The sequence below is a fragment of the Myiozetetes cayanensis genome, unplaced genomic scaffold, assembly GCF_022539395.1.
Source record: "Myiozetetes cayanensis isolate MyiCay16 unplaced genomic scaffold, myiCay2020 scf14, whole genome shotgun sequence".
NCBI lineage: Eukaryota > Metazoa > Chordata > Aves > Passeriformes > Tyrannidae > Myiozetetes > Myiozetetes cayanensis.
The window spans coordinates 9675631-9685147 of record NW_026087048.1 but is presented as its reverse complement, the minus strand read 5'-3'; positions in this window follow the sequence as shown (position 1 = coordinate 9685147).

The window sequence follows — 9517 nt, the reverse complement described above, 5'->3', positions numbered from 1 at the left end:
GCAGGAGTGAGGGCTGTTAATGCTGTTTCTGGAGTGCTTGCAAAGATCAGGGTGCCTTTGCAGGTAGATCTCGTTCAACTGTAGGAGTCTCTCTGCCCCCATGAAATTTAGGACTAGGGCTGGGTTTGTTTCCTTCTTAAAATGAAGACTTGGAACCCAAGATGAGACTGTTGCAGCAGACCAAGCTCCAGTGGCTGTCCTTGCTCAATCACTTTACACAGAGCGGAGTAATTTGTCTGTGTTAGTTTGCAGCAGGCAATGTGGGAAGAAGGTGCCCTCTGCATTTGTAGATTACTTGTTTTATTTTCTTTTGCTGTGATGATGGTCCTTAGTGTTATGTAAACTATCAGTTCATCAGACACAACCCACAGGAGCCAGGGAAGTTCAAAGCACAGCTACTTTCAAGAGACTCCCTAATGCCTTAAGGGAGTAAACTTTGGCAGACATTGTAGGTTTACTGTGTCCCTAGTCAAAAAGTTGTTGCTGTTTGGCATGCTGATGGGAGTATCCTTGAATAAACATAATACAATATTTACACTCTGATTAAAAAAAAAGTCAAATACACTGTTCAGAGAAAAAGGCTCTGATAAAAAGAAGCAGGGTGGTTTTTTTCCTAAAGATTTGTTTTTTATGTTTTGTATCTACTACTAGTGTTGCATGGCCACAGGAATTCAAACTTGCAAATTATCTGGACTTAGAAGGTTACACTTTTCATATTTCACTGAGAGATCTGTAAAACTGAGTCCTTCCAAATGTGTTCCCTGAATATGGAAGTTATATGCCAAACCCCTGATTCCGTGTGAACCATGGTTATGGACTACTTTCCTCCTCTATTGTGCCCAGTTTGTTTGTACTGTTTGAAGCATCTGAAATATATTCTCAAATTACCCTTTCTTGAGTTCTTGTTATAAAGAACTATGCTTATAAACCCATCTTAGGACTAAGGGTAAGCATAAAAAAGCTAAAAATGCAAATTTCCATAACTTGCAAGCTAAAAGCACAAGCCATGTGAGGCATTTTGACCTCTCTGAATGTTGACATGATGGTCTTAGATCAGGATTCATGGACTTATTTACAAGAATGACTTTCTTTAGTCTTTGCATCATGGGAGTGGAAGTGTCATTCAGTGAGGATTTTAAGAGGTCTTGTATTTCCTACAGTGAATCTTTACACTCTAAAGGCCACAAAGCAAAGACTCTAATTTTCTTTTGTGCAGAAGGTGCTGATTTATGTGCCTATATCGCTCTCTGGACAACAGGAATAATGATTCTAAGGCTAAGAAAGCAGATGAAGCGTCCCTGTGGCAGATGCCAAGTAGCTGTGGGTCTCCGGGCTGTGTGAGGGAGGTGTTTGTACCCGTAGTGGGGACCCCGGGCTGTGATTTGGGGCCCTCCTGGCACCGACACCTGCAGGTGGCAGCACCTTCCTGTTCTATGGGATGCGCTGCCAGTGCCCGGCTTCCCAGTGTCACTGGGAGACTGAAAATTAAAAACATCTTCCTACCCCCTTCTTAAGGTCAACATTCTCCTTTTCTGAGATGTAAATGTGAGGCAGGACTTGTCTGACATCTCTGTCAGGCTGGCTTGTTCTTTGTCTATTTTCGTTAAACATGGTCTTTTTCTTTTGTTCTGGGTCAGTTTATCTCTTTGTATTTTAATCCACTCTGCCGTCAGATTTCCAAAGTCTAAGGTCTGTTTGAAGGTAGAAGTAGGGAGTTGGAGAAGGGCTCACTGAAATGTTGCACTGACAACTTGGCAAGGAGGAGCAATTAATGGGTATTGAGAAAACTGTTCATCGTTTCTACTGCTGTTCAAATACATGTAATGTTGTTGGACCCGGAAAGGTCCAAAATTTCTTGAAACAAAACAAGTGATGCTTTGACTTTTAACAATGTCATTCTGATTTCATTGGGATCTTCATTCTCTGAACTAAGGCTGTTGGAAGACAGACATTGTTATCAACTTGAATAATAAATGTGTTCCATTAATATATGAATATTAATAAGAGCAATTAAATAAAAAGTCTTAAATTTGTTCTAGCAAGATAAAAAGCCAGCAGAGCAATAGAAAAACAGTGGGATAAACCAGAATAGTAAGAGAATTAGTTCTAGAAAATACTGAGAGAAGACTGAAGATTTTTTAATCTAACTGCATTAACTACTATTAAAATTAGGCTACTTTTTCACTAAAACATCAAATCATATCTCTAGCTTGTCTGGAGGGAGAATACATAACACTTATTCCATCGGGGCACACTCTCATAAGGATCATCTTCCAGGGCAACTGCTGCTGCACCTCATGGCTTGGTGTTTACATCAGGGTCTGCAAGAGGATCGAGGGTAGGCAGTGGCCAGAGACAGAGGGGATGGAAAGATGCTCACATGGCTAATCACAATAAGCCAAATCAACCAAGACAGAGAGAGAAGCAGGTGTCCAATGTCTCTTGTGTTGGCTTTCTCTGCCCAGGCTTTCCCTTTTCATGGAGGATTTACAGCTACACAATTAGAGCAGTCTTGCAGTGCATGAAGCAGCTAGAGAGGTATTCAGTCTACTGTGTTTCTCTATTGGCGGTAGGTAAAGTCACTGTTCCAGAATGACACTGGCAATATTGCTTCAGATAATGCTGTAACTTTATCTGCCTGGCTGCTGCCCAGTAACTGCTGCTTATCTCAGCAGCAATTTCAGACTGCTTCTTTAGATTTGCCCGTTGCATTGGAAAATGAGGCCCATGTGTGTTCTCTATACCTGGATCAGGGATTGTATCACACATACTAAATCTTTCCTCAAAAGGAATCTGAACAGTACCCTTTTCTTGTGTGAGGGGTCCGTAATACTCAGCAGCTTTTCTTCTGTTAGATGAAACTAAGAAATGCCACAATTCTGGATGTCATGTTCCTTCATAATAACATCAAAGATCAAAATACGTTGTTCATACTATCAGGGAGTAGCAGTAAATTTGTGACAATGACGCGGTTCTGCCAGCAAAATTCAAGATGCCATGCCTCCTAGGATGCTGAATGGTATTCAACAAAACACTGGTTGTGGATAGGAAGTACTTTTGTCTAGTGCAATTCAAACTAGGCTCTAACAGATCTGAAATCTGCCTCCAAACACGGACTGTAGAATTCTTGGGAGGGTGATTAAAATAAGAGTTCACTCATCGTGTATGTGTTTAAAGCCTCTTATTCTGATGTCTTCAAACACACTATGAAAATGTTTTGCTGTAGTCTTCATGTTCAATTACCATCATCTGCCCTGTTCCACACCTCTTGTGCATGTAACTTTGATGTGAATTACCAGAATTATCCTGCATGTGCACACATCCTTGTTAAAATATATGGGTCAGTGCTGCTGTCTCCTCTGCTAACAGCCCTGACTCTCATCTATATCAACTGCCCTTTCTAGAAATTGAAATAATACCCTTGGCCAGTTTGTGTTGTGCCTAGAAAGAACATTACACATGAGGATGTGTCCTGCCACAAAGAATTGTGATTGAAGTTAACACGATACCATATGCAGTTTTGGAGGGTTTGCCTCACTCTCTGTTTGCAAGGCAATTTTTTTCTCTCCTACATAGACTGAGTGTTGGTATTCCAGAACAGAAAAGAAACTGGGAGCTAGTCATTTTCCTGTTTGGTGGTGAGGTGAGTGTAAAGGTGCTTGACAAGTGAAACCCTCTCCTGTCATGTTAATGCAGTTGTTGAAAGTTAAAGCTTCTGGGCACCTTAGTGACTCCCTATGGAAAATGGAGATGGAGATCCTGGTCTTCTCCTTGGTCTTACAGGAATGATGCTTCTGTTCACTGTGTAACTCTGTGAAGATGCCCAGTAGTGGGACTCCATAGGGTTAAGCTACAGCTTGTCATGATCTGATTCAGGCTGGAAAGCAGTAACAAACAATACTAGTGATGAATTACAAGTTATCTTCAACAGGGAGAATTGTTATTTGTCTACTAAAATTAGCAAATCTGCTAGACTTACCTTCAATTTCTCTATCTTGACTCTTCAAAGCTCCTAATACCTTCCAGAAACAGTAGTATGTGGGCATGCAATTAATTCTTGAAGAATGTAATTAGCTGTGGTTATTTGAACATCACTGTTCATGTCTAGCTCCTATGTATCACACATGTTGGGTGGAAAGCGGAAGATGCAACTGTTTGGTGAGGAAAAGAATAAAGGTTTGGGAAGAATAACACTTCAATGTCCTGCAGTCTTCCTCTCCCCAGCTCTTTTAAGTTCCCTTCCATAATTTTTTTGTACACTCAGCATCAGTGTTTTATCACTAAGATGTAAACTAGGAACCAGACCAGATTCTTTGATGGAATCCAGTTCTTTGCTGCCATATGTCACTGTACCAAGCAACCCTGCCAAAGAAGCTATAGATTTCTATCTTTACCATCTTGCCAGCTTTGACTTTTCTGCATCTCTTTTGATGTCTAGAATTCACCTAATCTTCCTTCCTAATTATGCGTAGAAATATCTCTGCACATGCAAACAAAGAGAACACACAAACCACAGATTTTATTGTGGGAGTGCCCAATGTTGATGATACCTGTCTTGCACAAATTCAAGGGAAAGGGGAAAAGAGCTATTCTTGCTATTACTATTGAGATGTGAGATGGGCTGTACTCTTTGATGAAGCTGAGGCTGCCATGCTTTTGCTGTGTTTTGGTCTCAGAGTTGCTCCTACAACTTTGGTGAATATATTTGAAATAGAAGCATCACATGGAAAATCTCATATTATTCTCATCTTTACTAATTATACTTGAAACTTTTTTTTTACATAGAGATACAATATTCAGTAATTTAGTTATTGTTATTGATTGTATCATGGGAATTAATTCTGAATTAGGAGTTTTTGATAAAATCCAGATGAATGTACAATTCCTTTTCACTTACATTGTTATATAACACATGACACTAATTTCTCTGTCCAGTTACAGAACTGGTACAATGAAAGTCCCTTTTGTTCCCTCTCCAGTTTTGTGCAGAGGACCAAACTGGGATGTTGTGGTCCATTTCTTGTGAATTGTTTTCTTTCAGAAGGTAAAATCTCAAAATGGTCTTGACTGAAGGATTTTTCCACTGGAAAATACTGACTTGACAACGATAGTTATGGAACCATGATGATTCTATCAGTGTTTGACAGGAAGTCATACTTGGTTAATACAGAAAGATTTCTCTTTCACAATTTGGAGTGTAGTTACCATGAAATCCATACTACAGTGTTTTGGGATAAGTCCCAGGTTGTGACTCTTGGGAGTTGGAAGCAGAATTGTGGCAGATTTTTCATCAACAGTTTCTCCTTAGATGACTCTGCTGAATGTGAAGCAGAGCCAAACTGGTACTCAATTAATTCTGCAGAGCCTATTTTACTGTAGAATTTTTTTCTGGGTTGTATACAGGTTGGTTTATATGACAAACACTTATTTATCGGGAAGTAAGTCCAAAATGGTGCTGAACATTTTTTTTTTGTTTGCTCTTTCTGGCTTCTGTGATTAGTGAAGTTAACATGGCATCTTTTGGGCTTAGGTCCTTAAGATTTTAGGTAGAGATACAAGAATATTTTATCATACAATGCTTTCCCCATGGTTCTCTAGTACCCAGGGTGTACATCATGAAGGCTGAGGCTTTTCAAGGAAAACAAAACCCCACAAAAATAAAAAAAAATGTTAAAATTTTCCAACCTACCAGCCTTTTATGGAAATCCAGAGCTAGGAAGTGTTTCAGTCAATTAAATAATGGACTATATTGGAGTCTGTGATACAGACATAGCGAATACATACCTTGTTATTTTTCTGTGGGGAATGGTTGTGATTTCAAGATGTTGATGCCTTATCTAAATGATAGGATTGCACATTCGAGGCTGCATGAGAAAATAGTGAACAGTGACAGGTGTCTTTATTTTTCATTCAGCTCACTTTTCTATCATGATCAAAATTGCAATAAATTGAAATATTGCTGCGAAGTCACAGCAGAGTCAAAACAGAGTGTCACTTTGATTATTCAGAGGCCTGCTTTTTTAACAAAAAGAATTTGCAGGATCTAAATATTTAAACAGCATTTCACTATACAAAAGCTGGAGAAGTTACAGTAATAGTTTCTGCATCTGTCATTGCTATTCTTTTTAGATTGAAAGAGCAGGTCACTTAATGGTATAATGTAATATCAGGCACTCTTTCCTCAATAATAAAATGGGGATAATACTGCAAAGGACGGTGTTGTGGTGATTCATCTTTATAAATTTCTACAGAAATGGTAGGTGCTGTGAGCATCCCATGTGATTACAGTGATAGGATGATGTGATAGTTTGTCTAAACTGGTATTAAGTGGTACTGATAGTCTCTCAAAAAGACCTGTGTCTTCTGCATTTCTAGACATTAGAGTTTGGATAAACATCTGGACTGAACTGAGCTCTGTCTTTGTTAAAGGTTACCCTAAACTACAGATGAAGGAACCTTATATTGTGATAACCTTCTGCCAGAAGGATCCCAAAGTACTCAGGAATCAATATGCAAACTATATATAGATTACATCCACTCTGTCAGGTTAGGGCACTGTTTGGCAGAACACACCGAAACAAAACAAAATGTGATAGAAATCAAAATGGAAAAACACAATGTTAAACTCAAAATGCTGGGACAAAGCAGTCAGAGAGAAAGTAATCGTGAGGTGGGACCTGGGAGGAAATTGGGAGGTGTAGCTTCTTTTCCCACACAATGTACCATGAGAATTGGGGTCTGAACTCAAAGGCTCAGAAATGCCTTTATGACTCCTGTGAAAAATTGCAGCTCCAGGGACAGGCAATTTGCTGGGATGCAGGTTAAATAATATTTCATATAGAAGAATCACAACTGCCTGTTTGTCAGCATAACATCACAAGCCCCATGCATTTTAAACTGTTACATTGTTGACAAAATGTGCTGCTTACCAGACTCTGTGGAGCTCTTGCAGCGGGAATGTCTTTGGAAGGAGCTCCCTTTTTTAACCTTACTCAGTTTGAGTGAGCTGAGATTGCAGTATATGGCTGATATCACTTACATGTCAAAGAAACAAAAATAGATGTTTTACAAATACATTTCATCAGAAAAAAAAAAAAAACAACCAAGCATGGAAAGACATTGACTAAAAGTTGCTTGTTTTACTTTGTGCCTGTTTTTGACTCTTTTATGTTCTATGCAGTAGAGAATTGATGCTGATCTGAACTAGCAAAAGCTGCTTCTCCTCTTGCCTTCTTGCTCTGATAAAGACACTGGTAAGAGCAGTCTGACCTAGGCTACTGCTTCTAATTTTCTCATTTTTAGCAAAACAATGAAGCTTGAGGAATTCTGCTTTCTGCTTTTCAACCACAGAAACCTATTAGTGCTCAACAATATGTTGGAAGACTTGCTGTAAATCTTGACTATCTAAAGTAAATGCCCAGGGTTTAATATTTCATAAACAGGGGAGCTGCTTGCAGAGATGGAAATGACAGAAGTTCTGTGTTCATTTGCATGATTTCTATCTCATTTATCATAGGCAGGCTGTTAACAGACTGTTTGTATCTTAGTTCTCTGTCTGGTGCATGAGGTACATGACTGACCAGTGAGTTACACTGTGCTGTGCTAAAAGTCCCGCAAGTGGCAATTTAGCAGTAGCAATTTAGAAGCTGATCACTGCAAGCTGACTGTGCTGAATCAGTCAAAATCTTACATTGTTTCCCATTGAATGTATTTGTTAAAATTAATTATTTAGATGTCCAATGATTCTCTTTCCCTCTTCAGAATAATCTGTTTTCAAGTGGTCCTAAATGAGCATAACACGTTTTCTTCCCTCTCCCTTTTAAATATTTCACCAAGTTTTTCTGTCACTGTGATAATTAAAGAAATTGATAATATGTCTTTAGAAGAAGGCCAAAGGGCCCTAAAGGGCAGTATCTGTTCTTTTCAATCACTTCTTAGCATTTGCCAATAAATAAAGAACTGCTTCTTGAAGTCAGGATAAGGTTTAATCTACATACACATGCCACTGTGCGAGTGCCTATCCTCTGGAACAAGATCTTGTGTTTAGCCCTTGTGTTTAGCAGGACCATGGCCTGCTTCCAAAAGTTTCAAGTCCTTTCACCTGGAAATTGGTTCCTAGAACCTTCATGAGTCTAAGATTTTGTCAGTGAGTGGAAAGGCATCATCAAAGAAGAGGTGAACGAATTTAGGTGGTTAAAGAAAGCTCATTAGTCCAAATTTGTAAATGAGTGAATTAAAATACAGAATCATCCCCTGAACTCCAAAGGCAATTATTAAGATCTGTAGTGCTTAAGGAAGTAAACCTGGGATGATATTCCTATAGCTAATAACATGAATTTGCATGTCTAACCCACATGTCATGTATGCCTCCTTCAGAGCAGAGCAGAGTGATGTTGTTTGCCAGTACTCAGCTCTGGAGAGACTATGTATGAATTGTCTGATAGCTTGAGAAGAAACTTCAGGTCTAAGGGAAGGATTTCTTCTTATTTCATTGGTGTCAGGGTCAAGCATGAGCGTCAAAGGAGGCTGAACAGGGCTTTTTCAGGGGCTAACAAGTAGAGACAGGTTGATTTCATAAGACTTAAAAAGAACTCTAAGCATGCCTGCTGCTGCTGGTAATGGCTCTGGATCTGTTGGTTTGAAGAAATCAGGAGCCTTTGATATGAGAACCATGATTGATCATGAATCATCTTATATAAGATGAAAAAAAACAATTTGCAGACTCACGAGTCAGAGTGTGCTGCAACATAACCTCAAAACAGTGTTCTGTATGTTAGTTTTCTCTAGGGGTATTACAAAAAGGATAAGCTTCTCAGAACTTTGTGCTTGAAGGGTACAGCACTGATCTAAAGAAGAATTTGTATTCAGTCAATCCAAAAAAGGAGGTAAACATGACCTTGTCATCCTGTCTTCATAACAGGAGTGCAAACAAATACATTACTAAAAACATCCAAAAAGGTATATTTTTTGGGCAAAAATTCCTTTATAGTAATACTTCTTAAGGTAGGTTATAGTCATTGTGTCCCTTTTTTTCACTCCCATATGTTGCTTTAACTCAAAGCATGCAGTATTATGTTTTCTTCCAAAAAATCAAGGTTCTGAGGTGGTTTTTTTTCCCTTCCATACTTTGTAGAAAACAAATCTTTAAGAGGTAGAGACTACTTGACCAATTTGTGATTCTTTTTTGCAAAGATTGAGTGGAGTTTTGAAATCTTTACTTTAAAAAATTTACTTATAAACCTGCACACGTGAAAAATCACAGTTGTTTGGCCTCAGAAGGTTTAACAGAAAACAACTAAAACTGTCAGTATGTTTAGTTAATCTTTAGAGTTACCTAGCAAATAGACTTTTGAAGGAATACAGCTCAAATCTTTTTTTCTTTTTGTGAATATAGGTAGCTGTCTCAGTCAAGCAAGCCTGACCACCTTTCAGAATGTCATCCTTAACTGTAAAGATTTTTCTAAGAACTAGAGGGTCACTCTTGAGCTGGATCGTGCCAGCCCATCCCTTCAGCGCT